This window comes from Rhipicephalus microplus, chromosome 2 (assembly GCF_043290135.1).
Source record: "Rhipicephalus microplus isolate Deutch F79 chromosome 2, USDA_Rmic, whole genome shotgun sequence".
Taxonomy (NCBI): Eukaryota; Metazoa; Arthropoda; class Arachnida; order Ixodida; family Ixodidae; genus Rhipicephalus; species Rhipicephalus microplus.
In genome coordinates, this window is record NC_134701.1 from 143,332,196 (window position 1) to 143,354,054 (window position 21,859).

The following is a 21,859-nucleotide window of genomic DNA, read 5'->3' on the forward strand; positions in this document are numbered from 1 at the left end:
TGTGCGTATTATTGCATTGTGTACTGTATTGTCCCTCGCCGTGCGACGAAGAGGGCGTGCTTCTTTATTCTTTCCTATGTTGAAAAAGGGGAAGTGCTTGAACTGGCCATTTCTGGGGCTGAGATGACGACCAAGTCTTCATTGGACTGCTCGGGACTACACTGTTGTTCCTTGCGGGGAGTTTTGGGAAGCCCATGTATAAAATGCTAGAGCCAAGGCGCTTGAAGGAGGCTACCATCGTTCACATAGTATTATGCTAAATTCATTATGTAAATTACTTTAAATATTCATTCCTTTATTCAGGAACGGCTCCTCTACTCGTCTTTTTACTGAAACTTGGATGGCTTCGGGAGCAGAATCAACTCGAGGCCCCGCGATCCACGCTACCGAAAACGCATCAGTAGTTTGCAGTACGAGAAATCCCCCCCCCCCTCTCTCATCTAAATTTGGAACGATTCCGGAATCGATGGTATGCTCTGACACCTCATTCCCAAAGAAACTTGATTTAACAGACATATGCCTAGTATAGTATTGCACGGGGATGCCAAAACGAAGTTTGCTGCTGGGAAAACTTACGTAAGGTTGAGGGGATTAATGGGGGGAACAATTGATGAAGTGAAAAGAAAAGTAAGAGCATAATCATGTACGTTACAGCACCTAAAGGGATTGAAGAGAAGAGTGATGCTAAGGAACCTTGCTGTGAGAAATTGAAGTGGACAAAGCAGTGAGAGGGTAATACAAAAGTAGACAACAGAAAAGATATATACAGAAAGGTAGAAATACTACTGAAAAAAAATGTTGTGAAAGTTTTGAAGAAGTAACTCAATCACCATGTGCTTGCACCTGTATCTCGGCTTTACTGTTCACTAAGATATTACAAGCGTGCACGATACTTTATTTTTCTACGTCATTGCTTATGAGTGTAGAGTTACTGATTTCGTAAGAAGGTGATTTGTGCTGGTACTTGATGACGCTTCCCTGGATACGACCAGTTATCGTGAAAATAAATGCGTCTTTAAGTTACAACAGTTTGTCTTCATCTTTGCGCTTGCATGCCATCAATATTTTATTCTGCGATGCGCCAACAAGTGCGATACCCTGCACTTGTTATTCTAATACCCAGAAAAGAAGGTGCCGCCGAATCAAAGTGCTCTTGAAAAGTAATAAAAAAATCACGGACCAATTTCTCTATGAGATCGTAGTATATTTATGGCTTCATAGCTTAAGATCGCATCAAGGCACGCAATCGGTTCGTTTTCTACAAAGTCTTTCACGTTGAGGTAAAATCAATTTCATTCACAGACGCTTTGGTGATGTCATCTCATTTATTTTTACATTAGTAGATAAGTCACCACTAATACTGCCGAAAGACTTGTTACAGAGACGCTATAAGAGGATTAAATTGAGGAAGTGCTTACGTGAAGCCTCCTTTTTCGGATAGCGCTTCAATCATATTTGCCATCGGACCATACATTGAGTTCCGAAGATCCTCATTACCACATTTCAGCGTTATCCAAGGTGGCCACTACAGCGGCAAGTAGGAAGGAAGGAGAACAAAAGCAATACAAGAAATATTACTTTAGTGGATACGTATTATCAACCTTACAAAATGCTGCTATGAAACATTGTGACACAGTGGTGTATAAAATATCCTTTTATGTTTCATTTTTTGCTCCACTTCTATGCCTTTCAAATGTTTTTGATCTTGACAAGATTACTTTTCGAGAAATCGCATTATATATACATCGGCCAAAATTCCTAAGCAGAACTGGCCCCGCCGCGGTGGTCTAGTGGCTAAGGGGACTCTCGGCTGCTGACCCGCAGGTCGCGTGATCGAATCCCGGCGGCTGCGGCTGCATTTCCGATGGAGGCGGAAATGTTTTAGGCCCGTGTGCTCAGATTTGGGTGCACGTTAAACAAGCCCAGGTGGTCGAAATATGTGGAGCCCTACGCTACGGCGTTTCTCACATTGATTTGTTGGTTTTGGAACGTTAAATCCTACATATCGATCATTACTAAGCAGCACTTTGGTTTGTGTTTGAAGAAAAGTTTATAAATGAGGGCTCGTTTTTTAGACCGTACTAATGAGAACTAACTGACTATAATGGCAGAGAAAGTATCGGGGAGTTATTAGAAGTAACTCTATGTAGATGTGAAGAAATAAAACTGGACCAAAAGATGACTTGCCACCAGCAGGATCTAAACTTGCAACCTTTGAATAACCTCTCCGATGCTGTACAACTTAGCTACGGTGGTGGTTATCCCCTAGTCTATTTCATAGGATGTATATGTGCATCAAAGGTAGTGTAAGATATCTTGCACTCTCTACAGAACACAAGTTCACCACAGCGTGTTCCCCGCAGACCAACGAGCTTGCGGAGTGGTTCAATAGAAGTCTGAAAGACATGCTCGCCATGTATGTTTTGCCTGATCATCGTGATTGAGACAAAGCATTGGCGTTTGTAACACTTGCCTACAATACGACTCGGCCTGACTCTGCGGGTTTCTCTCCATTTTTGCTCTTCTACGGACGCGAATCTACGCAGCCATTCGACACGCTCCTTCCACGCGTTCTTGATACGACATCAGAATACGCTCGTGATGCCAACGCTAGAGTTGAGGTGGCACTCGAAATGTCCCGCTTTGATCTTAACACTTCGCAAGAAAAGCAACGACAAATCTACGATTTTACACACCAGGGTGTCCATTTCAATTCTGGTGACGTGGTTGTTTTTTGAACACCATCACTGCGAGTTGGTCTTTGCGAGAAGTTAACTTTGCGAGAAGCACGATTATCTGATATCGTTCACGTCACGCAACTGAAGCCGTTCTACTACAGCCAGTCGAGCAACGGCTCGGTGCCTTAACTGCCAGGGTGAAACTACAAAGCGCCGTCGAAGATAAAGAGGAAGAGAGCAAAGAGGAAGACGACGTTCGCTTATATTCACAAGGACTTGGCTTCACCTTGTATGTCTCGCGTTAGGTGTGTGTAGGTAGCTTGTAAATATTTTGGGACGCATTTTCTCCCAGTTAGACAATATATGTGCATTAAACTATCATCCATTTGCATATGGGTGAGTGCGCAATCTATGCTTAAGTTTGACAAAGAAAAAATATTTATGAGAGAGTAAAACGATTTGACGAATATACCTGGCTAGTCATGGCGTAAGTAACAGTAAAATAGCGTCACGTACGTCATGAATCACTTTCCTATACATTCGTGGCACATAACCGTAAACCACGACCTTCTGTAGGCGCGTATGAGCCAGAGAGGGCTCTCAGTTTGTATGCGTCCTGCATTGGCGAGAACAGACATTGGGGAGGGGAAGATTAATGCATCAACCGAAGAAAAACAATTCGTCGGGCTTGCACTTTTGAGTCATCTTAGGCGAATGCGTAAAGAACCCCCTGAGCCTGGTGTCCTGCAGTAGTTTACGTTGCGTGAAAATCGACTTCAACGACTGCAGCACATTTTGTCTGTTGAAAATTATCGACAAACACTCTGTGGAACATGCGGCGCGTGCTGGATGAATTGACAAACACGAACGTCCTTTTGTGTACGTCGTCAGTCCCTGCAACCTAGTTTTTAGGACGCTATAATTTCCCCTTACTCTATTTGTGAACAGGACTACCTAGTGCTAAAAATAAATGTCAAGGCCTCCCAAACAACAATTAAAACAATAAACACCAAGAAGTATGCACGCCTGGTGTAAATGCTGGCAGCGCACTGCTGGTCAAGCTACTGCTATCTTCGCAGAATAGACGAGAGCCGAGAAGAACAGGGTCCCTAGTTTATGAAACTTCAGGGGCTTTATGCGGCACACCAGCGTGCTTACGTGTCATGGCCCTGTCGGCTGCCTATGTTAGGCAAAGCTGATGACTTATTTCGCATAGAGACAGCCAAGAATTTCGTTCCCTAGACCGATGCAAAATGCAGTGTTGCTTACAACCACTGGGTAGGAGGCTTGGCGTTTTGAACATGCACTAGATGCTGGCTTGCGTGATGCACATTTCATGCTTACATATACTCTCGATTACGGGAGACCCCACCAATTTTATTTTATTTCGATTTTCGTCAGTGAAACGTTTATCAATGACGGCTGTAGCTATTTTGGCTTGAAGCATGCAAAACAGTACTTACGTTCATCGATGTCACACGGAGATGTGTTCCCCTGAAAGGCCGACCTTGTGAGAAAGAGAGAGGTAGGTGGAAATTTTCAGAAAAGAAACAAGTTGTTTCGACCTTCTTCTAGTCATATTCCTGAATATACAATTTTCTGATTTTGTGAAAAAAACCACACCTGTATCACGCTAATGGGTTAGTGTTGTCATGAATGAGCCCTTAGTTTCTGGAAACCAACTTCGCATGTGTAATCTGAAAGCCGATGCGAAGTAATTGCACATGAAGCCATCGATGAGAGAAAGTGGCAGCACTAGATACAGTCAAGCCCCACACAATTCACTGTTGTTCTAATTTTACAATTTTGCGTCCCCCCCTTCTAGAGAACAGTACTAACACCGAAATTGAATGCGGAGCACCACTAAATCTTTTCTCTATTGTCTGGACACGTTAATTTAGCATACGTAACCAAATTGTGACTCCAAGTTGCCGAAACAGAGTTTCAAGGGGACCGTATACACAGAAAAAGAAATAATGTAAACCTCAAAGCCTACAGATTATCCCACTTCTTTAACAATCCTCTGTTTGAAAAATCACGCTGTAAAGCTTTAGCAATCACAAACACCTCCAGGACAACGCAGCACAGTCAGAACGAAGGCTCCAAAAGCTACTTTTATAGAAAGTTTTTGTAAATTCACTCGGAACAACACACTCTTGTACTTCTTTGAAAAAATTGAAAACGCGAGAAATGGCACACTCCCACACCTACACAGCCACACGGCCAGGCTCCTAGCACGTACAGCGTTCACTTTACACTGCTTATTCATCACAATATTTCTCTGAAGATATACGTATGGCACTGGCGCGCAAACATTATCGAATCTTAGAGCACATTGTATGAAGACATACATGATTTTTCTGTCTTTTCTTGTTTCTTCGTACAGCATACAGCCGACAAATTGGATTTCACCAGTGAAAAAACAGCGTGAAGATGCAGCTGTGCTTATGTCTTTTTTTTCTGTAAAATAATACCTCTAACACATCGCGTGCTGTTTTAATTGCGACACATTTTTTAGAGAACTTCAGCGACATTGAGCGTATCTATCTATCTATCTATCTATCTATCTATCTATCTATCTATCTATCTATCTATCTATCTATCTATCTATCTATCTATCTATCTATCTATCTATCTATCTATCTATCTATCTATCTATCTATCTATCTATCTATCTATCTATCTATCTATCTATCTATCTATCTATCTATCTATCTATCTATCTAATTGCTTATGCCTTGGTCCTCAGGCTCGGGGTCCCTTAACATGGCGTAAACCAAAATTAGCATGGGAGGGTAAGATGGTTTGGCGTATAGGACGCGCTGGTCAAGATATGAATTATTTCACAATACCATCGTGTACGTCGTCAAACACTTCCCGTCAGACAGTGGCACATACCAATGCCAGGGTATGTGACACTGGTATGCGGGTATGTGCCACAGATGATTGACACTTGATATCTCCCCAGGAACGACGAGAACACACCTGAGAAATTTTCACGCGGGAGCATCCAGAAATACTCGACATCGAAATACCCGACGAATGCAAAGAATGAATGTCAGGGTCGCAACTGGAATTTAACCGAAGCATTCTGCGTGGCCATAAAGCATCTTACCACAGAGCTACGACATGTTTCAGAACTTCTTTTTCGAAAAGACGCTAATTTTCGCGTTATATCAATAGTGGTTTCAGTGTTGCCTAGCCAGTTTTATAAACATTACTTATATACTCCTTTGGTACAGATGTCACGTCGGGTGAATGTAAATTGTGTTTGTATCCATGCGCTGAAGTTGATTTATGTAGCATTGTCCAGAGCCAGCATTCTCACGAGCATCAGCGCTTCATATCAGCTTCCGGTGTTGCTAAGACGCATGTTCAAGTTGGCATCGTTGCGCAAGTGCACACAAGTGGTTATATGAACATCTGCAAATCTTCAACTTATGTCAGTGCCTGCGACATTTGTACATATATTTAGTGTCATTTAATGACGTGTCGCTCAATACAAAAAAATTGCAACATGGTCACCTTCCGTCCGCATGCTTCACATAACGTCGATTCCCAGGTAGGTGGAATCTGCCGAATCTTTTTTCCTTGAGGCTCTGCTTATATTCTTTGTTTTGGAAATGGCGTCACCAGGGAGACGCTACATTTGAATGTATTTTATGCCTTTAGAGTAGGATCACCCCAAATACCCTGTCTACAATTTTTAGACCTGAAGCTCACGTGGAACAAACAGCATGCTTTGCCGATTTTTTCATTACCGAGGGAAGAAGGAGCTATCGCCGTACAATTCCACCCATAAATAATTATTGACAGGAGTGTAGCCTCTCTCTGCTTTAAGTCGGCGCTAAGGAGGTTGTTCCCATACAGCATGCAAATTCGTTTTATAATCAAGTGAGCCGATTAGAGGCTGCCGGCTTCCTTCGACGGGTCACTACGGCTGCTGCCGGACCACTGCTGAAGAAGTTCAAACGTGGAACATGGAAAGCGACACTTGCTGCCCAGCCCTGGAGGGAGGAGTTGTTCTTGAGATTGCAAATTAAAAAAAAGTGAGCCCCCACCTGGCTACTGCTAAGTGCGACACCTAGACAGAAGCTCACAAGGGTATCAGATGAGGAAAAAATAAAAGAAAAGGCATAAAAGTAACAAATAAACAAACTAGGAAATTGCGACATGGTCTAAAGATTCTGAAGACGAGGCACCGATTAGAGAGAGCTACACGCCACCAGGAGTTCGTGAACAGAGGCTCGATCGGTGACACCGACGTTGGCACTTACAAGACAGGGCATGACGTAACCACCCAGCACAAAAGCCACAGAGCGAGTCCCTATCCAGCCGTCAAGAATTAGGCAATAATTTGTGCCATATTTATGAGCTCTTGCACTATCTCAAGAAAAGTGGGCAGGTAGAGAGGTACCACTGGTGTTTCTAACACCCTAGGAAATCGAAAGCCTGTGCTAACGCATTCGGAATAGCAAAAACGCAGCAGTGAGAAGAAGACTGAGAGAGCTTTTGTGATATGTCCACTGGGGTCATGTACCCGACATCTTTATCATGCGACAAATGGTCATCGGTTGAACCGGGAGGCGCATTTACTCTTTAATGCCTGAATAGTGAAAGCGCCGTGCAAAATAAATTGTCTTCATTTTCCAGTTTTAAAAAGCAATCTTTCAATGATGATGCAGTTAAATTATCTAAAATGCAACCTTAGTAAACACTAGCGTGTAAGTTGCGAATTCTCTATATGCCACAAAAGCGAGGGCCTTGCAACGAAAAACGCACTTCAGATCTACGTAACATGTTGGGTGCCACCTCTTGAGTGCGCACACATCAGCTAAACCACATGAATAAAGATTGATATCAGGTCACCAAGGCAAAAAGAAATAAAAAAAGTGAGAGCTGTTGCACAAGCTTCTCGCTTTCCGCCATCAGCTCCAAAACAATTGGATTTAGCTTACAACACTTTAGACGAGTCAGTGCTAAAAGTTTCATGGTGAAAACTACGTGTCCCGCGAAGACTCCACAGCTGGCATTAAAGATGGAACGCATTTCGTGACTCACATGCTCGAAGTTGTTCGGCATGTCGCTGACTCGCGACATCCAGCAGTAAAGCCTTAATGATTGGTTAAGAGAAACGCCCAAAAATTAGCTAAAAGAGACGATAAGTAGCTGCATCTGGTGGTGCATGCTGTATTGTGTGGCTGTGATGCATTATTCGCCAAGGCTAAAGATTTTAGACAGAAGCACACGAAAAACAGCACACGAAAATGTAGAGGCCTTCTTTTATGGAACAAATGAGCCCCACTGTGTAGACGCAGCTGCGCTGTCTTTGTTCCCCGGTGAAATTCATTTTATCGACTCTATGCTGTAAGAAGAAGGATGAAATAAAAGAGAGAGAAAAATGTATGCCTCGATAATGCGTGCGATTGGTTACAAATATACTTGCTAATGGGCGCCACATGTATACATTTAAAGGACTTGTTTGCCAGCCGATCTAAGAACAGGAAAACCCCCATCTGCTTTCACACATTTCTTCTCCGGCCTCAAAGAATTCGTGCATTGATTAACAGTTGGAAGTGAGCGCGCTACGTATTTGGTGCATCCTTGTAGGAGTGTGTGCGTGTGTCATCGTGCTCCGTGTTTGGGCTTAATTCTCAAGTTGACAAAGTAAATTGTTCTTATTTTTCTAATCTGTTCATGTATCGAATTTTCTGAAGGCTTATCACTGCCGGTGTGAAGAAGGTCTTGTTGGCTTGTTTATGAATATTGAGCTCGTAAATTTGGGAGGCGTACGCAGGATTCTAGCACTTCCTTGGCCTTTGTTTGAGAACGATGCTCGTGACAATTGCTGTTAACCTTGCGTGAGGAATGTGCAACACTTTTATATGTTGTGAGTGTTGGCCTTCGCGTTTTGAACCGAGATGGAAAGGTTACATGTAAAGGCAGTTATTGAACATTTGGCTTGGCAACTCCCCAAGTTTTGCACGTCTAAAGCCATAATACAATTCAATGTAGCACGAGCATTCGCATCCTTGTTTGAACACTCACCCATGTGTCTAACTCTCCGTTAATTAACACAAGTGCAAAAGCAGATTCCAATGCAGTCGCTGCTGCTTACTAACGTTCGAGATTGTACCGACCGTATGCCAACGTTCCTGTAGTGCAATATATCCGAAGATGAAAAATAATAACATTCTTGTTTGTGCCGACGCATTGTTGACAATAAGAAGTGGATTGCGACAAAAGTGTTGCGGTTGGTCCAATATAAAACGCACGTGTATTAATTTGGACAGTGCGCCGTAACAGAAGATTCATACAAAATATAATATCTGGACCGATAGATGAAAATGTAGATAGGCAGATGCCTTGTGCTGAAGTACTGAAATGATGATCGTAGCATGAAAATATTTTAGCAATAGTACTCTGTAACTCAAGTGCACATAAAATGCGTTTGTGTTATTGTGGCTGCTGCTATTTCAGAAGCTTTCTTTAAAAAATAAGGTACAAATACGCACCAGTAACATTCATTGTGGCGCAGCACTGTCGGTATAACCTGCCTCGACAAAACCTCCCAATGTACTGGATTATTGTGGCACGTTTCTTTCCTTTTTGCAACTTGCCAACAACATTAAACGAAGGCTTGCAAGTCAGGCACCGTTCTGAAAACAAAAAAAAAACAGTTCAAATAGCAAAGAATCTGCAACTAAGATTTTTGTGGAACTTTACCACAGCCCTGTGTGTTGTCGGTTGTGGTGTGTAAATAGTTATTTTATAGAATCTAATCAAATATAAAATAAAAAGCGATGACACCTAATCGTATACAAATACAAACCACTTACTGTTCAAATAATTTTAAACGGTAAGACTATTATTGTGAATTTAGTCCTGGCCTACTAAGAAAGAAGTTATCAATGCATCCCACCAAAATCAGCACATATATTTAAAAGAAATACTCACAAGCCTCAACAAAGGGCCTCAAATCTGGAGATTATTTAAACCTAAACAAGCTCGTATACAGCGACAACTAAAGCATTCGAAATGCTTTCTAACTGCAGCATGAAATATAGCATTGACTGTGTATACGAAGCTTTACGTTGTCAACAGCTAGAAAAAAAACTGATACGCCATTGCTTAACAAGTTTTACGAATTAGCTATATTATGAAAGTTATGGTAATGGGTGATCGCAGGACTTCCGCTCAGGCGAAAGGGGGGCACGAGCGTTATTTGCAGCCCCCCCCCCTTCATTACGATTGGGTAAATGTATAGGGCATACTTTTGACGCGAAATCCTAGATATCTAGGCATGTGAAAAATCCAAGCCCTAAATTCAGAGCCCTCCTGTAGAACGTTTCTCACAGCCTGAGTATATTTTGAGCGCTATAGCTGAAAAATCAAACCAAAGAATTCTGAGACAATATTAGTACACCTTACAGGGCTGGAAGTGAGAGATTTAGCAAAACTAGTAATCAGGCAGTAAGCCTACTGTGATCAGCACAATGTAGAAATAATTTATATGTGAAATCGGACGTCCCAAAAGCACCTGCTGCTTATAAAACCCCCGGTGAAGAGAGGACAATAATGAAATATGCATGCTTAATATACGAAATCTCTACCATGACTATGAAGAACTCAGTAACGTACTTAGTCTATGAAGACGGCAGTCGGTCTCACGATACGATGACTTGACATCGGCGGCACACACTTGTTATGGCGGGCACTCCGCTGCCTTTACCCCAGAAACGTACGTACAAAAAATAAATTGCATGTCTACATAGAACGTTTTAGCTTCATTATCGTACATGCGCAGTGGCTTTCCCTGTTTTGGGAAACGGACGAGGGAATGTGCACCGGTATACATTACGCAGTGATCAAGCCCAGGCACACGCGAGGTACATTTGTAGTCCTACACACGATCCGCGCACGTGCCTGGGCATACCTGAAACAATGGAACACTAAATACAGAAATGGCATGTGGAGGTAATGGTAATGGGTCAAGTGGAGGACGTAAGTGTACGCGTGGGTTAGTGTCGTTTTCTACCATTGTTTTCAGGTTAGCCGAAAGTGGTACAGCAAGAATCTATAGGCTGAAATATTGACGATTATGTTTGAGCGCGTTCTGATCTAACATGACGTAGATGTACAGTTCTCAGCGAAAAAAAAAACACAGTAGTCAAAACGGGTTACTCAAACCTCTTCTGCCATTTATGAGCAGTCGTTAAAACACGTTTTTGCACTGCGACATACATACACGCCAAAAAACTTCAATGAGCAGAGTTAGTGCATTGATATCGATAGCGGTTGTGTTGTGCTTAGTGGACCAAGACAGGCCTTGCAGGAAAACTCAAAGATACTGCCGGTCTACAACATGCGATATATGCAGACGATATTACGGTATGGACAACCATAGGCAGCCTAGCAGAGCAAGAAGATAGGTTACAACTGGCAGCTAACACCATAGAAGGGTAGGCAAGGATACGGGGTCTTCAGTGCTCAGCCGAAAAGTCAGAGCTCATTCGCTAAAGCTGGAAGTCAAGCTCGACGGAAATGTCATTCCGAAAAAAGATACCATATGCATACTAGGAATGTGGCTTCAACCTAATCAGAGATGTCTGCACACACTAATCAACACAAAACATCAGTACAACAGATCTCACTCATGGTGTCGCGAATAACAAACAACCATAAAAGCATGAGAGAACAAGATACCCTAAAATTGGTCAAAAGCCTCGTAATCAGTCGCATTACCTACTGGCTTCCGTATCAAATTATGAACAGGGAAGAGAGGAAAAAGCAAACCAAATAAGTAGAATAGCCTCCAAGACAGCCCTGAGATTACCGCGGAATACTTCAAACGACAAGCTGCTGGCTCTTGGTCTTCATAACACAATTGAAGAATTATCCGAGGCCCAGTTATTAGCGCAAGAAAATCGCCTTCTCCAGACCCCAACGGGCAGAGCAGTTCTAACAAAACTAGGGTGCGATACTTTATTACAAACACACCAAGAAACTAAAGAAGTACCAAGCGAATTCAGAGAATGGTACACCGTATTGCCAATACCAAGCAACATGGATCCTACTCTGCATGCTGGAAGAAGAAAGGCAAGGGCTGACTACATAGACAAAAAGACAAGATTTTTGAACACGGCCAGATTCACTGACGCCGCGCCTTATCAGACTAATGCAAAGAGATATGTGTGTGTAGCCACCGACCATAAAGGGAAAATTACAGCCTGCGCTTCAATAGATCAGGCGTCGACAACACAAGCAGAAGTTGCCATAGCACTCGCAATAAAAGAGGGGAGAACGCGAAACGCTCCATTAACAATCATTACAGATTCGCAAAAAGCTTGCAGAAACTATCTAAAGGGCGAAATTGGAGCACAAGCGCTCCGTATATTGGTTGGGACAGGATGGGACCCCACAGTGAAATACTTACAGGCTGTTACTTGGGCACCGGGGCACGAGGGCGTGACAGGAAACCTGCGCGCGGACGAGGCGGCTCGAGGCTTCACAAATCACCGGGCCACTCATGCCAATGCAAGTGATGACCCTACACCACCTGGACCCTTGCTTCGCAACAATTTTAAAGTACTACAGAGAAAATAGGCAGCTGTATCCACGTCCTCATAGCAAGCTCAGCGCTGCGGAGGCAACAGCGCTAAGAAAAATACAGAATAACACTTACATAAACCTGCACACTCTTCACCTGATGTACCCCACGGCGTACAGAGATATATGCCCATGGTGTGGAGCCACCCCAACACTCTTTCTCATCACGTGGGAGTGTGCAGAGCATGATGAAGAGCACGACCTTACTGGCACGTGGGAGGAATGGGAGGCGCTGCTGTCTAGCCCAGCCCGAGTGGATCAGCTGCGACTGATCCAAAGAGCTTAACGAATGGCTCGCGCCAGTGGGGCCCTGGAATAGAGGCACCACCCTGCCGGACAGACTTCGCTCTCCAACCCGTATATTCCTCGGGGCACTGGAGTTCAAGCCTGTCTGGATTATGTATATAATAAAGTTTTGTACTACTACTACTGCTACTGAGCTTAGTGGAGGACAGATGGAGCCGTGGAAGGCTGCTTTAAATGCGGTAGCAATTAGGCACATTAAGAATACTTCACCGAGGATTTTACCCAGTAGTCCCTCTCTCCACAGCATACTGCGTTCAAACACTCAGCCACACGCCATGCATGTGCCGGCATAAATAGAAAATATTACAGCGGCACCTAACAAACGAGAGTCACAAAACAAATGCAAAATTTGGGGCAAATATTATTGCAGCAATCAAAACACTTCGTTGTCCCGGTAGTGTTAGAATAAGAGCTCGTGGAATATACATATGCTGAATAAATTGCCGAGAGGTAAAACAACGCGAAAAATGGTAAAACCTGGTAATTGTAAAAAAAAAACTTAATGCGCAAAAGTAACTGTTTTTAAAACTAAATTTGTAGAAGCATAGCAAAAACATAAATAAATATCAAAAGTGTAAATCAAACACTTACCGTTATTTGAGATGAAACTCTGAAGAGCGATTTCGAAGTTATTCGTGTCAGTTACGCTTGTAAATGTTGCAGGTAGGTTGTTTCCATCTCTTTTTGTTTGGGGAAAAATGAATATGAAACGTTAACCGTGTTACTGTGTGAATTGTTTACTTTTTCTCAATGGTCTATGCGCGATGAAGTGTATGGTGGTAGCTGAATGAATATATAATCTAAATGTGAGTTGTGGTGACAGTTGAAACAGTTTTCCTAGGTATAATAGCGGCGGAAGGTGTAGGATGTTTTTCATGTTTGTAACACTGCAAGTTCTTTGGTAGTTGTTCAGAATGAAAGAGACTGAGTGATTTGGTCTCTTTTCCAGTAGTTTTATAAGGTTATTATATGCGGTGTCCTATACTGACGACGCATCTTGAAGCTTTGGACGAATGAAAGTTGTGTACAGTTGTAGCTTTAGTGATAATAGAGCTTGACAAAGCGTCCGGCAAAAGTATTCTAATGTACCAGTGGCTTTCGTAGCTTTGCGATCAATATCAGTTGTTCATTGTAGTATGTTAGTAGTATGGACACCTGAGTATTGGTATGATGTTGCGCATCAAAGTGTGATTGTGCGTAAGTAGGTGAGGTCATTGCAGAACGGGATATCCTCATACTTTTACAATTTTTAAAGTTTAATTCCATATGTCATAATTGACACCACTTCGTTATAAAATTAAGATATTTATAGATTATTTAAACGTCTGTGGCATCAGTTATTGTTTTATACAAGACGCAGTCGTCTGCAAACAGGCATATTTTCGAGGATACATTATTCGGCAAGTCATTTTTATAACTTAGAAATAGTAAAGACCCAAAAGAGACCAGGTCTTGCGGAACGCCAGAATCAACAGGAACAAACGAGGATTTAGCGTCATTAGCAGTGAGAAATTGGACGCCTGATATCAGAAGATTGATAGATATGTGGGGTTTAACGTCCCATAACCACTATATGATTATGAGAGACGCCGTAGTGGAGGGCTCCGGAAATTTCGACCACCTGGGGTTCTTTAACGTGCACCCGAATCTGAGCACACGGGCCTACAACATTTCCGCCTCCATCGGAACTGCAGTCGCCGCAGCCAGGATTTGAACCCGCGACCTGCGGGTCAGCAGCCGAGTACCTTAGACACTAGACCACCACGGCGAGGCTGATATCAGAAGAGCATGTATCTAAATAAATATAGTTGAGTCGATATTTAGAATCCTTAGTTTCTGCAGAAGCAGTGCATGGTTCACTTTGTCGAATGCTTATAAATGTCAAGAAATAGAGAATCTGTTCAAAACTGCGATCAAAGTTTGCATGGAGAAAACTGGTGAAGGCAACAAGCTCAGTGTCACAGAAAAAAAATGTTTGTGAAATCTATGCTGCATAGCTGTAAATAGGTGGTTTCCAAGGAAATCAACCATATGTGTTTAAATTATATGTTCCATTACTTTACAAAGCCCTGATGTAAGAGTAATAGGTGTATAATTACGTGGATCATGGGATAGTCCTGATTTGTGATATGAGATTACTCTACCACTTCTCCAGTAATATGGTAAGATGCTAGAGTTGTATGATTGTGAGTAGACGTTTTTTAGTAAGATTGAGCAGTATTCGTCGGTGTTTTCAAAAGAATGGAATTGGTTTATTTCGACCCATACGATGCTTTAGAATTTAGTTTGTGAATGATGGCTTTGATACTAGCGGAGTTAAAATTGTGGGATTCATTAGGTCGTAGAAAGTAATACTTATATCAGTCATCCGACCAGGATTGCTGGGGGAGGAGAATGACAAAGCAAAAGTTTCGTTTAGCGAAGTAGAACATATTTGGCAGATTAGAACATAAAAGCATATTTTTGTGACCGAACTCTACTACATTTTTTTTTATTTTGAAAACTGTCTTTAAGACGCAAAATGGGGCCCCATTCTGCACCCACTCGCGATGTGAAAAAAAAAGCAGGAATAAAACACCGCACACAACTTGCGTCAGATGCCTCCCCGTTGCACGAGACGCAAACGGTCCTTCCGCACGCCGCAATTTAGATGAAAAAGAAATTTCTGAGGCCACTAAGTTTCGCTCAATCTTTGTTAATTATGTTTAAGTGTATCTAACTGAAAGATCTTGCAGCCCGGTTAATGGTCCATCCCCCTTAGTGGGTGACGACAACCAGCAAAACCATAAGACCATGTCAACTTCCTGACATCATCATCATCATCAACAACAACAACAATGACAAGAACACTTGAATTGGGTTGTTGAAACACAGAGTTGTTGAACCTTTGTGTTTCAGCAATGCACTGCAGAAGAAAAGCAGAAAAAGGGACGACTTGGGTTTTAGGCTTACGCTCGGTTCCCGAAAGGGTGCTTCCCTGCCGTTCCACTCAGATGTGGTGTGCTCCTGTGATGGTACTGGTTGGTTGGCTAAGTACCAGTTAGCTGGGATAATTTACTTGTAACTGTACATGTGCTCTTAATTTTATGCAATATTTGTTTTTCTTGACTCTCTCTATTTGAGGTCGCAGTGATGTCCGGAATTTCTCCTGGCCAGGATTGTCCAACGTGGACGCTCTGTCTGCAAAGTGATGACCTACCGCTCGACTTACTTCTCCGCAGTTGCATGAACAGCATTCCCGTCCATCTGGTACCTTGGTAGGCACATAATTGAATTGAGTAACCCTAAAGCAATTGAAGAAGAGCTCCATGCAGTCACTGGAAGCTACCATACCATTACTGACGTGCTGCAGTTTGGTCATCGTGAAATCGCGGGCCGCTTGCCAGACCAGACATATGCAAAAGACCTTCTAAAAGGTTAATTCTCTGCATCGATACCGTGAGTTCGTGCATATCACCACATTTGGCTTGTTCTAAAGTAGTCTTTAGAAGTGCAGATGCACATTTTAGCCCTGCCTAAACTTTTGAGAAGCTTTCTGTGTCTGGCATGGTGGCTGTCTAGCGATGCAATCAAGCTGTAGACAAGAAGCGAGTCCCTAGGGAGTCGGTGATTGCCACTTTTACTGGTACATCATGTCCACCTGAAAAGAAAACATGGCCCTTGGTATTCTTAGTGCCTCGACTTCTGCACGTGCATTACAATGTCGCAACTGTTTGAGATTCGGGCATTGTTCCGGTTGGGACGAATCCAATGCGCGATGTTGCAAATGTGGTGAAGAACACTCTGATCGAGAGTGCGTGGCCTAGAGTAATTTGTGCAGCCTTTGTGGTGAAAACCACGCTGCTCACAATGCAGATTGCTCACTTAAACATCAAGAAGTGCATCTGTCCAAAAAAGTAGACAAGCGGCGATTTTCTAGGAGGGAAACCATTGCAACTGTTAAGTAGAAGGCTCATGATTATGCTGGTGTTGCAGCCAGCCAAACGTCCACAGAGACGTCTATTGCGCAGTCCGTTGAGGCAGAAGAAGAAAAACCTAAACTGGTGCATTTAGCAGATAGCAACACCAAATGCATAGCTCAAGTTGTCCGTAATCAATTCGCTAAGCATCGAACGCCATCAGCCCCCCTCAACAGCTACCCCCAAGTCTCCTCAACTGCTGCGTGCAAAGGCCGATGCTTCAGTTGGGAACGATATGGTGAATACTGCCGCTAACAGCCATGGCTTCTCAGTGTGTAATTCGGTCCCTGGTCAGGAACTTGTGCTAGACTTACAGGTGGCCACAGATGTCAATCTTGGCGTTGGGGCTCAAAACCACAACCTGTCCTCGTTCAACCTTGCTAGCCCTCTTTCTCCTCAGTGCAAGTAAAAAAGTGTTCAAAGAGAGTATTTTGAAGAATGTCTTTGCAACTATTATTCTACGAAAATATCTTCCCTGAATGTATTACAGTGGAGGTGTCACTGGATATATATTGCCATTACTGATTCACATTGTTTTATAGTTCATTTTTATCATGACTGAATTTTATTAGAAGAATCTTAGCTCCCTCGAGATCGTAATTTTTACTTTAAAATTACCGGTTGTATGGCTACACTGCCCTTCAAGAGGTAGTGGCCTAATTAGATTGATATCAAACAGAATCTGCCATAATGCAAAGATCACTATAAAACTGCTCTCTTCAGATTGTGAAACATTACTTATAAACATAACACTTAGAACTGCTCAGGACTTTTCAGTAGCCAATGCTTACTTCCCTTCAGGTGTCCATGACAGCCGCACGTTGGACACCATAATTGGCACGTGTTGTAGACGTATTCTATTGGCAGGAGACTTCAATGCTCATGATGTTACTCGGAGGTTAAAAACTGATGCGTGTGGCAGACGCTTGTGGGATCGGGCATGACATAATCATCTGACATGCTTAAATTCGGGCAGCCCTACGTACGTGAAAGTTCGTATTGTTACAGCCAGAGATTTGACTTTTGCAAGCTCCAGCCTTAATGTTTTAGTTTGGTCAACGGTTGATTGGGCTACGTATAGCGACCACTTGCCAGTAACATTTGAAGCAATGTGTTCAGTTGCCCCGCTAGCTTCTAATGTATGGAGGTTTATAAATTACTTTAAATTCAAACAATCATTGCTTGCCTTTTCACTTCTATAGCAGATACAAGCTCAAAGTCACAAGCTTTGAGCAACTGTTCTGTCCGAAAAGATTCCAGCGAGAAAGCTGAATTTGTGGTTTCGTCTGCTAAGCAGAACTCCAATTTTCCTTTGTAGACTGATGAGTGTTCGAGTGATTACTGGCACCGTAAGGCAGCTGGGAAGACGTCCTGTATATTCAGTGCCCTCAAAATTGAAATGAATATCAGTTCTGCGCAGGTACGCTTAGTCGGATATCTTCGAAAGCAAGACAAAGTTACGACATTAGATATTTTGACTATCTCTCCAAGTCGAACAATAAAAATGCACTATATAGATTTCTGCGTAAAAAAGAAATGAATTAGATTATTTTGTTTATCCCCGCAATAAATGAGACTCATTGAAATATGTGATTTGTCGGGGGTTATAGCATCGTTATCCTTCCCGATTATCACCTCCTTCCATGAATTCAGTAAGTCATGAGGTATTCACTAAAAGGTTTGGGGCTAAACTATCAAAGATGCTAGCTAGCCTTACATCAGCCGCTCTGGACCCGGGTGGAGTCATGAGGTCTATGCTGAAATTGCTATATAAAGAATGCCTAAATTATTCGTCAGATGTATTAATTTACTCTTTAGGAATTAGGTGGCTTCTATCAGAGTAAAAGATTGCGAAGGTGATACCTTTACCTAGAACTCCGGGCAAAGAATATGTTTCGAACTATATTTTAGGGCCTATCACACCAACTTGAAATTTAGAAAAAATGGTCAAACTTTTTTAACAATCGCATCTACAATTTCATTATAGAGCATAAAACTATAAATCTCTCCCGAATTGGCTTCAAAGCAGGACGCCTAATATGGTCGGTCCACATTAACAATAAGACTCGCGTTTATATAGCTAGGCGTAAAAGAAATATGCTAAGTAAGTCACAGTGGACATCTTAAAAGCATACAATAATGTAGAACACGCAGTATTAATTAAGCGGCTCCACAACCTTAAAATCCCGAGATATCTTCAGGCATGTTTTGTAGAATTCTGGCGAGATAGAACGTTCTACTGTTTTTCAAGTGGCATCTCATCTGCTACGTATGTGCAAACAAGAGGCATCGCGCAAGGGGCAGTCCTTTCCCCAGTGGTACTTATATCCTAATGAGCTCTATTCTACCACATACGGACGTGCAGACAATGTTTATACTAATGACGTACTTTGTTGCATCAGTAGATGATATTCACATCTATATGCTATATTACATGCATACTTAACAGCAATAGAAAGTAGGATCAGTGATATGCATTTGTACCTAAATGTTAGCAAATGAACTTTACTAACATTCTCTTTAAAATACTCTATTTACATGACGCTCTATTGTCATCTGACATATATCCACAAGTAGATAATGTTAAATATTTTGAAGTAATATAGCAGTAATATTTGTCGTAAAAAATAAAGCACGTTGAATATACCGGAGCAAAGGATAATCGCTTGGCTGGATTATTCAGGAGTCTGGGCAGTTGTCGGATAAAGGTATGCGTAGAAAAAGGCTTGCGGCACGCGTCCCAGTGTCGCGCGCCTCAAGCCGTTTCATGCGCGTTAACAAACTGAAACAGTGTATTTTTGTATTATTATTGTACTGTAATTTATTAATTTTACTTTATTGCATTATCGTTGTACCTTCCTTTTAGTTAAATCATCGGGACGATGCCTTTCTCAGAGGGGGGCAATGCCACGTTCCATTTCTCAAGTTTTGTTATTACCACAAAACACTACACAATTCTCCGCGCAAAACGCGCCTGCAGTTTTCGAGAAGCTTCCGGACTTTAGTAAATCATTTCGATAAGATCAAGCCCACTCTGCGAACTGTACAGATTGTTCTGGAACCTACGCCACCGCCAGCGATAACGCTAGAACATTCGATGGCAAGAGCATAAATGCCAACGCACTTCGCCGCTTTTGAGTAGTTGATCGACGGCCGACGCTCCGTTCGCCGCTATCAGTCCAAGACTGCTACTGTAATCGGACTTTCAGTTTATCGGGCACAGGTTCGCCCAAATAAAAAGTTAAATTCCAACACAAAGTCTCCTGTCTTCGGCTACGTCACGACCCCGAGACAATATATTACATATACTGCGAGAATTTTTGTGTTTTTATGCATATTGTTCACTGGGGCGTCTACGTATAAGCTTCATCTTCTCGTAGTGACCGAAAGCCAAGCCTTGAGGCTATGTATAAGTCTTTCTAAATTTGTAGCAATCAAGGTTTTGTATATGAAAGCTTGGATACCCTGACTCGCTGCCAGGCTTAAATTGTTAGCGGTGCAAACGTTTCAAAGTCTGTACAAAGCCACTAAAATACGTTCAAAACTCATTGTTAGTTTTCGTTCACTCCTATTTTTCGGATCCTACTGAATAAAAAAAAAATTGTATGTCTGGAATTCTGGTTACACAGAGTCTTCTTGGCGCGTTAAATGTTCATGATAACTGTAACTCTATGTTAACATAGTTGACACGAATATAGCACCACCTGCAAGCTTTCCTATGAAGAAAATAAAAAAGAGCAATAAGAGCGTGCAAAGTAGTCCACTTGCGCTTAGCGGGTGCAAGCCTAACTTATGCTACGGGGTGTCATGCATCTACAGCAGCTGCAGCAGAGTAAGCTCAGCCAATTCAATGTAAACATAGTTCCCTTGCGATGCATTCGGTGAACATTCTTAGTATGAGCTGATCCGTTGTCATAAGAATAAATATTACTTATTGAATAAATCAGCGTATAGGGGATTCATGCGAAATACTTGAGCGTGATGAAAACATGTGCATCCCTTTGTAAATAAAACTGTTGCTCTGATAAGAAAGCCTAATGTGATTTTAAATGACTAAGCACCCATGATGGCCCGTCGAAAGCAGCGGGAAAACGTTTCACGCTTTTTTAAGCGCAGCATAATGGCTTTTAGGGTTGTTTCATTGAGAGTTAGTCACAAATTAACACCAGCAATAGCGAAATAATTTAAGTAAGAATTAGTCAACTCATGATTTAAGTCATTTAACGGGTGAGAAACGTTGTGAGTAATGCAAATAGGCAATGTTATAATAGAATTAGTATGTAATGCTGTACATGTTGGCGACTGAAACGGGAAAAGAAAACAAATTACGAAAAATTGATTTTTTCACCAAAAAATTGCCATGTGGTTTGATTGCATTCGTTGACATGTGACATTGACGCAAGGTAGGCTGGCAATTATTGTGGCCAGCCTCTGAGGAGGATAACGAAGTAGTTCTGTGGGCGTGTGTTCTGGTGTTCGTGCTTTTGGCCTCTGGTTACGAAAGTAAACGCCCTGTTTTGTGCCAGCGTCTCTGTGTCTTTGTGACATTTTCTGGTGGAAGTGCGGGGTACGGTAGATGATACGGTCCCCAGAGAGCACTCCTAACGCAAGTCCATCGAGTAGCTCAGCCGAGCTTACTCATGTGCACATACCTTCCAGCCGTCGTCTCGAGGGAGTCAAGCCACAGCATGGTTTGCTGCCTGAACGTGAGAGGACTATGAACCAAACACCCCATAACGGCACAATGCCAGCACCAGCGCACCTGGTTGTCAACCAGCTCAAGACGCCGAAGACATTTCACGGAGCTGCTTTTGAAGATGCCGACGACTGGCTCGAGGATTTCGACCGGGTTGCCATCATCAACGATTGGACCCCAGAGCGTAAGCTACGCTATGTGTACTGCTTTCTGGAGCATTCCGTGAAAACGTGGTTTGAGAACCATTAAGCAACGCTTACGTCATGAAATTAGTTTCACCGGCAGTTGCTCAAGGCCTTTGCCCGAGAGAACTGAAAAGGAATAGCGGAGCGTGCTATAGGGGCAAGGGTTCAAGGCCCTAACGAAAGAGTGACGACTTTCATAGAGGACATGAATCGGCTTTTCAGGCATGCGGACACTTCTATTACCGAAGCCATGAAAGTTCACTAGTTAATGCCTGATGTTAAAGAAGAGATTTTTACCGGCCTGATTCGAAACCCACTTGCTACACTTGCGGAGTTCCATGAGGAAGCCACTGCCATGGAGAGGGCCCTTCAACAGCGTGCAAGGCAGTATACTCGTAGTTTACAACCAAGTGAGGTCACTTCTAT